The 13,912-nt window shown below is 31.7% G+C and overlaps 1 protein-coding gene across 1 annotated transcript in view; it reads left to right on the forward strand.

The window, feature by feature from the left end:
* The window catches only part of Atf3 (Activating transcription factor 3), a 38,051-nt gene that overhangs the window by 898 nt on the left and 23,241 nt on the right, over positions 1-13,912 (forward strand). The gene's annotated exons all lie outside the window — the stretch shown is intronic.

Raw genomic sequence — 13,912 nt, forward strand, 5'->3', positions numbered from 1 at the left:
ATATATATATATATATATATATATATTTACTATCATATATTATTGTCGAAGGAGTGTTTCCGTAAAAAGTAAGTAAATGAAGCTTACAATTTTAAGTACGACAAACGGATGTATTAATAATTTTTAAAATCGGTTCGCGAGATATCGAGATCAAAGTCGCATTCGATATATCGAGGGCATTACGCGGGATCGAAGGGAGTGATTGCAGCGGTATGTTACGTCTTGACGTTACATCCGATAAGGTTATTACGTGTCGGATTGACATAATATCTTGTACTTAGTTTATAGTCACGCTTGATCAGCCGCGGCCAAGTGCGATCGATTCTTCTCACGGAGAATTTTTCGATATTGCGGCTCGCGTATACGCATAAGATTCAAATCGCTACGCCGCGATGCTCTGAAGTTAGACGTCAGACCGATCGCGAGCGCGATTTGGATTGATTTACGTGGGTTTTATAGCCACGGGCTCGCAATTGCTCAAGGTCGCGACGCCACGAAGTAGAACTTCGCTGCCATCATAGTTGCAATGTTGCCACAAGAGCTCGGGGGAATATACGTTAAATGCGCCTCGTGTATGCTCGCTCTTATTCGCTGAGAAAATATTTAATGTACGAGAGAGAGGGAGGATTTAAAACTTGTTTGTTTCATTCTCGATGTATGTTTTAGAAGCGTTTATTCAGGTATCTACTCATATTTTAAATATCTCACAATGTCATTCATTAATTATTATTATTGAAGTGTTAACTATTTTTAATAATTTTTTTAATGAACATTACGTACCGTAAATCATAATAAACATATTCTTGTAATTAATATTATTGTTGACTTTTCGTAATTATTATCGCATTGTACACACATTGCTAATATTTTTCTTTATTTTTCTTCTAAATCTTTTAATTTTGTTATTGGAGATTAATAATGAATTCTCGAACTATTTTAGAGAATAATTTTTATATTGGTTTTATGAATATATTATTATTTTCCTCGTTTTATCTTATTGAAAAATATTATTCGATATTCTCTTTATATAATTTTATTTTATTGTATCTATATTCGCTTGTCACGTTTTATTTTCTTACTCCTACATTTTATCTCACATTTATCTCTCAATGCTCTGAACTTTCGAGCAAGTTCTTTCCTCGAAACTGGTGTTCGCGAGAAGGAATAAATGGGACGAGGCACTCGCGTATTGTGCGCTTCTCTCATGAATATGAATGCAATCGTTCGTGTCTAAGCGCGTGTCTTTGAAGTTGGCTATCTATTATCGCGTTTACGAGATACACAACTTGCAGCACACGGACGAACGAACGTGAGTAGTGGCCGCCGCGATTTATATGTAGTTAGCTCGGAATAAATTATTTCGGAATTTAGAACGTGCACCCGAAAATAATTTGTTTCTCAGAGAGCTGCCGATCTTTCGTTCGCGTGATTGCACGACGTACCTTCGATATATTGATGCCGCTCCGATAAATCCCTTCATTTTAAATGTCCATCCTTCACTATTTTGACAGTAGAATAGAGAAGGGCAAGATTTAAACGCGATGAATACTTTAGGGGTTAATCAATGCCTTTTCTAGATCCTTTTTTTATCCCAAATAGAGAGTTGAGAAGAAGGAAATTATAATTATTCTTTAAATTCTTTAGAGTAGAATCTCAGTCTAAAGAGCGAAAATTGAATCAATCTTGAAAAAGAGTAGTTTAATTTTTAATCGAGATTTCACTCTACAGAGATTTGCTTTAAAAGTTTTAAAAAATAATGAAATATAATATTAGCGATATCAATATAATAATAACTGTAATAGACAATTAATATTATGAGATACAAAATTATACAAAAATATAGTTATTAATGTAAAACACCATTCGTTGTTATTTATTGAAAAACAATTGTTTATTTCATACATGTGTGCATATATCTGCATATATACATGTATAAATACGAAATTCTTATTCATTAAGAAATTATGATTATGAATAGCATTTATATTTTTGCAAACTGAAGTTGATAGTTATAGATGGTAAAAATGATTGATGGTAAAAATTAAATAAATTATAAAAGACAGTTCATGTTTCATGCTATTTTTGTTTTCTGAATTTTAAATATTCACATGCATAAATTTCGTACTTTGTACGTTTTCTTAGAGTAATGTGATAACATTATCGTATATTTTTCTTTCGATGAGATGAATGAATCGGGTATCACAGGATATACATGTGTAAAAATTATCATTATTAAATTATACACATATGATGCATAACAGAGTATCATTCTGCATACGATACTTATATAATGATCGGTTAAAATCGCGTGGGTGAAAAAAAAGAATTCTAAAAGTGCTTAGGGAAAAAGAAAGAATATTTAATTGAAATAATTGTAACTTTAAATAAATTACAGACAGCAGGAATCTAAATTAAAATAAGGAAATTTATTTTAGAAAAAAAAATATATATATATAATGTAAATTTACATTTATAACATAAAATTATATAATAATTTCGCAAGAATGCAATGTGAGAAAAGTATACATACATGTTAATTAAATTTTTCACGAAAAATATTCTAAATCTATATAACATCGAAAGGAATTATTATTAAAATTAGAATTTCGCTGGCAAACTTCCTCCGACGTTGATAACCTTTGCAGAATAATAATCTTATCTCACGCATTTGCTATGCAAAGTTACGAAGGTAATCACCTCGATGTTATCTGCTCCATAATTATTGTTAGAAGGTTAAAGCCAAAAACGTGTGATGTGACAATCAATTTTTTTTTTCATTAAACCTTAAAAATATTCCAGTTTATTTAAAAATTAAAATAAATGTTAAGTCTACGGCACATGAGTCATTTTTTCATGCTGGACTGCTTGCACGTTAGTAAATTACTAGAATTGCATCACACAGAACATAAAATTTCTAGTAAAATGTGCAAACAATCCCACAGGAAAACTGCATCGTGTGCCACAGGCTTTAACTCTCGAAATATTGAAAGTTGTACGATCGTCTTTTTTTTTTCATATAGTTTCGGTATCATGTTACTTACGAATGAATGCCAACTTGGCATTGACTGTATTAATATCATATCGATGTGTGTGTTGTAAACTGGTTATTTTATAGTGATAATAAACGAGATTATCATCGCTATTAGATTGCGACATAAATCTTTGTTGCGTTAAATATAAACAAGTATAGCTCTAGTATATTATAAAATACGATTTTATATACAATATGATTAAATATATGTGTATAACGTAGATGTAACGTGAATGTAACGACATAATTTTTGAAAAAATTCTTGTAGAATTATGAAGGATAATAAGAGGAATAAAATGAATTTGTCATTTGCCGAGAATAATCAAATTGAATATCCATATTAAATATTTTTTTTAACTAATTCCTTATTTGTAACTCTCCGTCAAAGTCTCAAATCTAACTTAGATGAACAATGATTTTGTTATAATTGTCATTTGCCGAGAATAATCAAATTGAATATCCATATTAAATATTTTTATTTAACTAATTTGTAACTCCTTATTTGTAACTCTCCGTCAAAGTCTCAAATCTAACTTAGATGAACAATGATTTTGTTATATGCTTGCCTTTTTAAAGTTTAATCGGTGTTATTTAAAATTAATGATCACCATTATACGACATCACTAAATGTTTCTGCGTTGAGTGTTTTTTTTTAACATTTAATAATACTTATATATTATTTGAAGACGAATTTGAGCATTAAAAAGTGATGTTGAATCTGAGGAAACATTTTCATATGGAATGTGCCTTTCGGAACAGGCGGGAAAATTTTTTACGCTATTTTATGTGAAGCGTGGATAATCATCGGGTAACCTAAATCACACGCTTCGCTTTTGCTAATGAACGGTTATTCTCTCTCGTACTCCGTAATTTTTGTCGCCTGAATAAGACGTTAGACATGCCGTAAATGTGGATACGCGAATATCTGTTTATTTTGGAGCGAGTCCCTTAAGAACGGTGTTGTGACAAACAACTGTTTTTAAGCTTTACTTTAGAGAGAATTATATTTTTCACTTTAATATTACGTAAGCAGCACGTGCATATAATAATTTAATACGTATATTATATAATTCGTATATTTTATAATGTTTTAAATTAATAATTTGAATTAATTCCGAGGAATATGCAAGTAAAAAACATGCTTCATTTTCTCCCTTTTATTTTAATTGAAGTGCAATCTTTGATTTTGCCACAAAGTAGCTTAGAAAATGGACTTATGTGTAGTATACGAAATAAATTGATTACATATTTATCAGTCATTGCAATAATAAGATCAGTATCGTCTAATGGCGTATACGAATAATTCCGCTTGATAATATCGCTATCGTAACAATATACGCGTCAATATGTTTGTTTAACGCAGCGGAATCGTTTATCTGTGAGCACGTAAGGTAAATCTCCCTTCCTCACCCGTATCCTTTCTCGAAAGAGCCATACTGTCATTTCTCTCTCTCTGCGTTGTATTAGCATTTTAAATTCAATCGCGAGACATTGACGCCCTTGAGCGGTAATGGACTCTTTCTTTCTCCCCTTACTCCCTTTCTGCCTCTCTCTCCTCTCTCCCCCTGTTGTCGTATCGTTTCCTCTCTCTTTCTCTTGCAAATCCAATTATATCATCTCTCAGCTTTGCTGTAAACCAAGTAGCTCATCGTTGATAAATTGGCTGCTTCGTCTTTATTCCTTATTTTTTTTTTAGTATGTTGTGCAACCGTAAATTTGGCTTTACTCCGCTTTTTAACGACGTCGCGATTGACACGCGGAACAAAAATATACGCCACAATTTGAGGAATCAAGCAGAAATATTGGGATATTTGAGAGTCGTCTTTCGTAAATTTTTCAATAAATTTTTGATGTTTAGAAATAAGTAAATTGGAAAGAACTGCATTTTTAGCGAAAAATAATTAAATTTTGTGTTTAGTACAAATTTCGAGAAAGGAGAATTTTATATTATTTTATATTAGTTTTACTTTTTATTACTTTTCTGATTGTTTAGTTTCTGTAGAAACTCTTGATTAATAATTTTCTTATTGTTTACTCTAATGAAAATTTGTACTAAAGGCGTGTCATTATAAGTACCAGATTCAAACTACACGTGTTAATTTCTTTGTATTTCTCTATATGATATATGCACATATTTCTTATTTAAATGTTATTTAATTTATAAAAACGATAAATTTGTATATATGGATATTTATATCGTATATAAACAGATTCATATCGCTTTTATAGATTTATAAATATACATGTATATATGTGTATATAGATTTATTTAATATTTAATTTTTGAAAATATTTTAACTTTATATAATTTCTTAACTTACATTTATTTCTTTAACTGCTACAGAGAGAGAGAGAGAGAGAGAGAGAGAGAGAGAAAGAGTTTTGTATTTTTTTATCTCTTATTATTTATTTTTTCACTTTAATTTTTGTCAAGAATAATTTAGTGTGTCTATAAACGCGCAATTTCATTTAATTAGAAATAAAATTGCAAATTAGAACTGCATTCTTGTCGTTTTGCTATTAACTAAGAATCACATAGAGTCATAAAAATACTTTTAAGCTTTACGATTCTTTGAAAATCCATAAAATCTTTTCTCCGTGTTCCTTAGAATCGAGTTATCTTACAAATTCACGCCCGTATGTCAGCTTCTTATGAAGAGGGAGAAGATGCGGGCTTAGGGAGGTCTCGATCCCCATTAATCGTTCGTCTCCATTAAGGTTTCGTCTCTCATTTTCTTCGAAACGCCAACGGCAATCGTTCTCTCTATCTAGAACTGTCGTCGATATATCAGGCCCAGCGAGAAGTTCGCCTGTCGTTTGCAGAATGATCTTCACGGCGTATGCAGCAGAGAGAAGGTCGATTATCCAATTATTTAACCAAATGTTTGACTATCCTCGTGCCGTGTGAAACGCTCGATTATGTAGGAATAACATTGTTCTGTAATGATACTCTAATAGAGCAGTCGGTTAAATAATACAATCAAGGCTCTGTTATTTTACTGTGTTTAAAACCAGAAAGAAGCGTAAAATGTGATCCTCACGTTGGCGAATTATTCGATTTGCTCGAAGAACATTAAGCCTGCACTCTGCACCTATGGCATTTTCTACCTACGCAACATTCCCAAATCGCTTCATTTTCGCCTTTATGTATACAAAGTAGCCCAGCCTCGTATCGCCGCGAATGCAATTTCCTTTCAGCTTTTTAAAAAACAATTTTTTACATGCAGTTTCGTCGAGTGGATAAAATTTTACTTTTTATCGCAATTTTTAAGTTATTTAGACATAAAAGTGCAGTATAACTTGATACTATTCCTTCGTCGGCTATGTGGAATTTTGTACCTTCCGTCAGCATCCTAAGCCTTTGAGCTTCAATCCATTTTATATTGATCTGGACTGTATAAAAATTTATGGAAATTTTTACAAACTTATGAAAGTTTTACCAACGAGTTTTTACTGTCATATTGTAGAAGTCATGAGGTTTTTTTACTCTTTTTTTTGCAGATTAAATTTATCTATCAGAATTTATACTAAAAATATCGACAATGTGCTTTCAAAGTTCTATTTATATCGTTATTAATTTTTACTTTATATGAGACTATGTATATAAAATATACAAAAAATATGTAAATTTATTATATAAATGGTATTTACGTCTATTTTCTAACACATTTAATGGATTAGCAATAAAACTGGAAAACGGGTGAAGGACGTCCCGCAAATCAGTGAAAATCTCTGAAAGTATTATACGTTATACGTTTTCGTGCTATAAAAAGATTTTACGAACGTGCGTGCACCCACAATACTTGCGGCAGCGTAAACATAAACTTGTTTTGGTAATTTTTCTCTATCTCTCGGTTAGCAACATTAGATCTGTTTAAGAAAGGCTAAGAGAAGTTATTTTACACGATAAAAATTTTTTAAACGATAACAATACCACGTCGCGAAAGCGGACAATACGCTTGTTAAAGGACTTAAATCATTTGCATTTATAGTAATTGTGTCAAATTCATTGTAGAAGAAATACGTGAATATACCATGTAGATATTTATATATATATATATATAACAGACGTTTGCATATTCAACTATGATATTCTGTATACGTAATCTCGAATAAAGTCAAAATAAAATTCTTTTGTGAAGTTGCGAATGATAGATCGTCTAGAATGAGTTTTATAGGCGAGACACGAACGCGCTCGGTTATAAGGACACAAGGACGCGCACACATATATATATACGATACGTACACACAGACATGAGACGTACGCAGGACGATTCGCGAATTACACGTGTGTGTCGTTCACGGCGCGACAGGAAGCATAAATTTTGTCGTGAACTCCAAACAGCTAGAATGAGAGAACACAATGTGCGTGCTGTTTTCTACGTTCCTAGCTTCATAAAAAATAAAGGATCCGCGCGAGTCTTCGAGCCGTTACTCGGTAAGAAGAAATAAAATCAATGTTATCGTTCGTAAAACTACCTTATTCTATGTAGGTCTTACTTTTATTAATGACGAAGCTATGTGCAATTGGGAATACCATATGTTAGAATATACGAAGAGTATAAAATTATATACAGGTTGCGAATTCTGTTACCAATTTTGTGAAAAATTATAGAGCTAGTGGATTTTAAAATGAGGCTTTAAAGCCTCAGATTTTCCATTATTTTCTGAAAATTTGAAATTAAATGTTTCATAAAAATTTTACTTTGGATTATTGCTCAAATAAATAGCTTTATGTATTTTCAATTAATAATTATCTAAATTCAAATTCTTTTTAAAGAATTTAACTCGTGATATTACTGCGATAGTTTAGTAGAGTTTGCGTTTCAAGATCGACAAATCATTTCGGTGCGCATTTTAAAGGACTACGTAGTATATAAATTCACACAGAATCATACAAACACTTAAAATCCAGCTAGATCGTTCAAGGTATTGATTTCTATAGGTTGTATTTTTCACATATACTATCCTATAAAATATAATATAATTTAAATTTAAATAATTAGACATTGTCAAACTATCGCATACAGTTAAAAAGATTTAATTTTCAATTTTAGTAAACATTTTAATAAACAAATTTGAATTCTTATTCTCTTCTTTTCTCACATAAATATATTCACAAATTTTTAATTAATAAGCATTTTATGCGGGATAAAAGTTAGTCTGTCAAGGTAAACTTCTTGATATCTAAAATTCAATTAAACACAAGATTCAAATTTGCGAATTTCAGAAATCTTACGGGTTTTACGGGTGTCACGGTGAAAAAGATAGAAAAAGAACGATAATTCGCTGTAATTAAAGCCATATAATTGAGATAGAGATAACGTCACGCCACCGCGTCCCTTGTCTCCCGTCGGGCCTTTGTGTCTGCTCTTCTTTTCGTCCCATTCGGAGGCGGAGCGAAAATAATCCTGTCCTCTTTAAAGTACAACATAAATTCATAGTGTGCGTTGCAAATTTTCATCGACTCACATCACGACGGATCACAGACATAATAAAAATAGACTACGCACTCCTACGAAGTTATCACTATCGATTTAGAAAAAGTCAGATAGTTTGAACCATCTTTCTCTCTCTAAATGTTGAGTTAAAGAGAGATGTTGATGGAGTTGAAGAGAGAAATGCTGAAAAGTTCATTCTTTCTAACGGAGCACAGAAACTAAGATCAAGGAGTGCGCAGTTTACACCTATTATAGTGGCGTTTTTAGGGCTGTTAAAGATTCGGTGCAAAGATAAAGTTGAGAGAGGGTCCGGGCATTATCATTAATTCAAAGCAATGCCTACATACAGCATAGATATGTAATATTGCAGCAAAAAATTCATAAATGTTTACCACGCACCGGAGTCTGCAGGAGCCCGCGGATCCTGAAGCTTACGAGGATCGGCGGATTCTGGGACCCGTCAGTGCGTCGCGCCGATGTTAAAAACGTCCCTGACCTATTACGTTTAAGCGTTGAACATTTTAAAAAAAGATTGAGAAAATATGATGTGTAGTTTCTTATTTTACAATTATTTTTTCCATTGGCTTCCAGAAGAAATTAAATCTCTTGTACGTTTGTTAATTTCACGTCGTTTTAACTTCAATGAAATTACACCATGAGGCCGATTCGTCATGTGTGCAGTCGACATCGCAAATCGAAAGTTCTCTCTTGTCTGCCTGTGTTGCAATCGCGAATTTTCGAGCGCAACATATTCTGAAAAGAGTCGCCTATCTGCCGAAACGGGATTCGTATTTTTAGAAAGTACACTTTGCAGTACCGGATAAGACTTGCTGTAATCCCCCGAGGGGAGACATTGACCTTTCGAACTCTTTTCTCTTGCTGAAATTCTCGCGTGAGAATATTGTTCTCATCGACAGGCTCGTGGTTTATCGCTTTTCCCCGCCGCGGGATGAGACATTACTTCTCTCTTAGCGACAGAAATCATGGATCTCCATCGCTTGGTATATCACTATATTGGCTACATTTTGTTAAAAATGTTTTGCAATTATTTTATTTATAGATTTGTTTTTACCTTACTTTTTATTTTTACATTTATTTCTATATTTTTATGTTATTTTTTATTACCATTTTCATATTATAATTGATGTTACGTTTTATCTTTCACTGTGATTATGAGTTTTTATATATGTATATTTAATGTTTTTAAGGTTTTATCGATGATACAATAATAATAATAATAATAATAACGACAATGATTTCGATTTGTTATAAATCGACGAAATTTTAATAAACTTTATATATTTTTTGTGGACTTCTACAATGACAAATATTACGATAAAAATTCTGGGGGAAAATTATATCAATAGATCATGTCACATGTGTATAAAATACATAGTCTGTTTGCTCGTATATAAGGGGATAGATCTATTCTATAAATCTATTTTATCTTAATCCTTTCATCTCTGCTATAAATCCAGCGAATATCCATCTCGTTTACTGTAGCAAATTTTAAACAATAAACTGGAATAAATTCTAATCTGTCCTTTTTTTCTTTTTGACTTTTATTTTTACTACGAAATATTGTCTCGTTTGTTTCTAAAAACCATTCTTTTCTGAATTATATTATCTATTATATATATTTACATGATTATATTTTTTATTGTTTTTTTTCCTTGAAAATATAGGTTTGAGTTAATCTAACAAATTTTTTATTTGTATTTTTTACCGTTTTGGCAACTTTATGGTTATTCCGGTGGATTTTTAACATTCTGGAGGTGGCAAAGTACCTTTCTCGTGCTGAACAAAGGCAAAACTCCATTGGGATTGTCGATTTTTACATATTCATTTTTGGATAAAGATCTCTAAAACAGAGAACAGGCGGAAATTTGCCGTAGCTCACATCCGCGCTTTTTACACAAGAGAGGCAAAAAGATGTTGGTCGTCATCGTAAATTGACGCTCGTAAAACCGTTCGACTTTAATGCGGCTTTCATGGAGTTTCGATGTGTAATTGAATTCGCCTCCTCCGCAGGATTACTATTTTTTCTTGATTCTGCTTCAATAGTTCGATATATCTATTATTTTCAGTAATTCATGAAATTAATCAAAGATATAAAAATAAAACGTGTTCCATGAAAAAAAGAAATTTTATAAAATCTGCACGTATAAGAATAAAATAAAGAGCGTAACATAAAGAACGAGTACATAAAATCAAATTTTTATAGTTTATATATATCATTATAGTACACATATATATATATATATTATTTGGAATGTCTAAATAATAATATATTTTTTAAATAATACGTTTAAAAATAAGTTTTTGGTATTTATTACATATATTAATTTTTTATTTTGATCCTTTGTTTTACCAATGTTATTGATTAAATTTTGAACTTTTTCAGTGCAACGAATATAGGGTAAATGCGGGTAATAACGCCAGTGTGGGGAATATGCCACACGTTTTGTTTTATAATGATACCGATTAGCAGCGCTTGCGTCAGTGTTACAACATTGTGTATAATTGTGTGTTTAACATATTGCATAAGTAGCAACAATTTTCTGGCAACAGTATTGTTTTTATGAGGTAAATATGACAGCATGGTATACGAAAATGTGCTTCTTATAACTTTTATAGTGCTTTATGTAAGTTATTATTTAAACATTACACAATATAAAGCTCGATTAGCTTGTTAATCTATTAGAGTAGGTTAAAATGAAAATATTCAGTACATCGTTGATTCATTTTCTTAACAGTCGTACTGTACAGGCTCATCATAAGATGAAATGACGTCTTGGGGCAATGTGCCACTACTTTTGTTGGGGTTAAATGCCAGTAGGCATTTTCTCTAATATATAGGTATATATAAGGATGAAAGAAGAATATCAGTATGTATAAAATTACTTTAAATTGAACAAATAATTACTCCAAAATCTAATTTCGCTTAAGTGTGGCATATTCACCTCACTTACCCTAATATTTTTAATTTAAAAATATTCTAGTCTTTCTAAATCGTAAATAAGTTTATAAATCCTATAGTAGGCGGAAAATATAACGATGCTCTTGGATCGCAAGTTGATCGGTTCACTAACCTCTGTCGTCCGAAATATGCGGTCGGTTCCGCGTTCTACATATATCGCGATATGTAATTATTCTGAAGTCTACACTCGAGATAGCATGCGTTACACGCTGTACGATCTTGTCGGAATTAGGCCGCCCACGTTCGTTCGTCGTCGACACGTCGAAAAAGCGCTATAAAAGCTTTCAGTGGCCAGATGGGCACCGGTTGCGCAAGCTCTCTCTCGTGTCCCCACTCTCCTTGTTCTTTCTCTTCTTTTAGTCTTCATTTTTTTAGTCACAATATATCTTCCCGTTTCTGTGAGAAATGCGAAAGCAGTTTTAGTTCGCGACGACATATATGTATAATATCATTTACTAAGTAATATTTATATAACAAAATATTTCTGATACCAAAATACATAGATGGATATGTTTATCTAAATTTGAAAGAGGAATAGCAGAAAAAGATGTAATTTTACATCGTATACGCGGAATTCGGAGTTAGAAATGTGAAACACATATGTTCTTTTGGGAAGATCTCTTCTAAATATCTTTCTCTCCTCTCTCTCTTTCTCTCTTTCTAATTAGGGAAAGATTAATTACCATCTACTCAATAATGTAAGAAGGGGAAGAATACTGGAATCGAGATCGAGCAATGCAGGGATTCCAAGAATTAGATACTGCTTCCTAGAAACGAGGCAAGACATGTTGTATAATATCATATGTATATAATATATGTATATGTTGTTTTTTCATAAATATAACATGAACGATTTCACTGATGTGTCGGTCGGAATAATTTCCAAGAAATATTTAAGAGTAGAACCGATATTTGAGTTCACAAATATTGTTTGAGATAATCATTTCTTTTGATCTCGTTTAAAAAAATTAAATTTATTTTTATAACAACAAGCTTATTAAAATGAAAAAGGGACACAATCAGGTGTCCCTTTTTCATTTTAATAAGCTTCAAATATGTCAAAATATAGACAAGAATAAAAGACACCTATTCTTTATAAATCCTTTTCGGCACGTAAAAGTGATAACACCCTCTTTTGAAAAAAATCGGTTTTTTCTTCTTGAAAGAATTTATATAGAAAAATATACAAAATTATGTAATAAACAAAACATATGTATGTTATAATATTTACATTATATTATTTCAATTTTTGCCTGCTTTTAAAATATCCTCGAATACATAATGTTATATAAAAAATACTGTATGATAATCGTGATATTAATATGCAGATAAAATTAATCGAAATACATATTTATACATATTTATACTTAACTAGATGGAATATCTTTTGATTCTCTTTCTCATTCGATTCACGAAAATCTTTTTAACTCAAAAGTATGTATTCTCGTTCTTCTGGGTTGAACACATTTTGTGCACTCTGTTTCGGGGAAAGATCTTGGGTAGAGAAAATCGGTCGAATACCGGAGTCCGAATGTGCCATACGTCAAAATCAAACGATTCCTATTTATAAGTTTAACGGCGCGGTAAGCCAGCGGCGGCTTCGATCAGACACCTGTTCTCATTCAAACAAACGTGAAAAGGCGATTCAATTATTATTTCAAACTGCAATGCTGCCAGTAAATCTTAGACATTGCCGCCTGCAAATTCGCGAGTAATTTACTATCTTGTATCATCTTTCAACCAAAAATGTACAAATATTAAAGAAACACTAGAGTTTGTAACACAAATTTAATTTTGATTTTAAAACTAAAATTAATAATATTTTACCAGAAATATCATTTAATCGAACTTAAGTTATGAAGTTACGTTTATTATTTTTTCTTTTTTTTTCTATATTCGTAAAATATATTTTTGTATATTCTGCTTTAAGATTTTTATATCAAATGGCTTAAATAAAAAGAGTCTCTTAAATGTGTATATAGAACTTATGCATAAAAATAAAATTAATGTATTTATAAACTCTTAATGTATTTATAAATATGAGAAATATATATTTCTAATTTTGAGATATAATTTTATACACAAATCAAGATTTTTTTCTTCTTCAGTTTTGAAATCAAAGTGCAATTGCTAGAATATCTGAGCATCCAAAGCAAGAAGAAAAAGAGAAAACACATAAAAGTGTGTTTGCTTAAACTCTCTTTCGTTTCGAGCTCATCCCACGTCTTCCACCTCGGCGCATATAGGTCACTGAGTGCCGAGAGGACCCTTTGTCACGCGCGAGCATGTGGGCCCCGAAAGATCTCAAGCCTGAGGAAGTCGTTTCTTCTTTTTCATTCTCCTTTTTTTGCTCGCGAGCAAAAGAAACGAGCGAAGGAGGAAGAGGAGGAGAAGGAGGAGAAGGAGGAGGAGGAGGAGGAGGAGGAGGAGGAGGAGAAGGAGGAGAAGGAGGAGAAGGAG

Source organism: Trachymyrmex cornetzi, unplaced genomic scaffold, assembly GCF_001594075.2.
Source record: "Trachymyrmex cornetzi isolate Tcor2-1 unplaced genomic scaffold, Tcor1.1 scaffold108, whole genome shotgun sequence".
Lineage (NCBI taxonomy): Eukaryota > Metazoa > Arthropoda > Insecta > Hymenoptera > Formicidae > Trachymyrmex > Trachymyrmex cornetzi.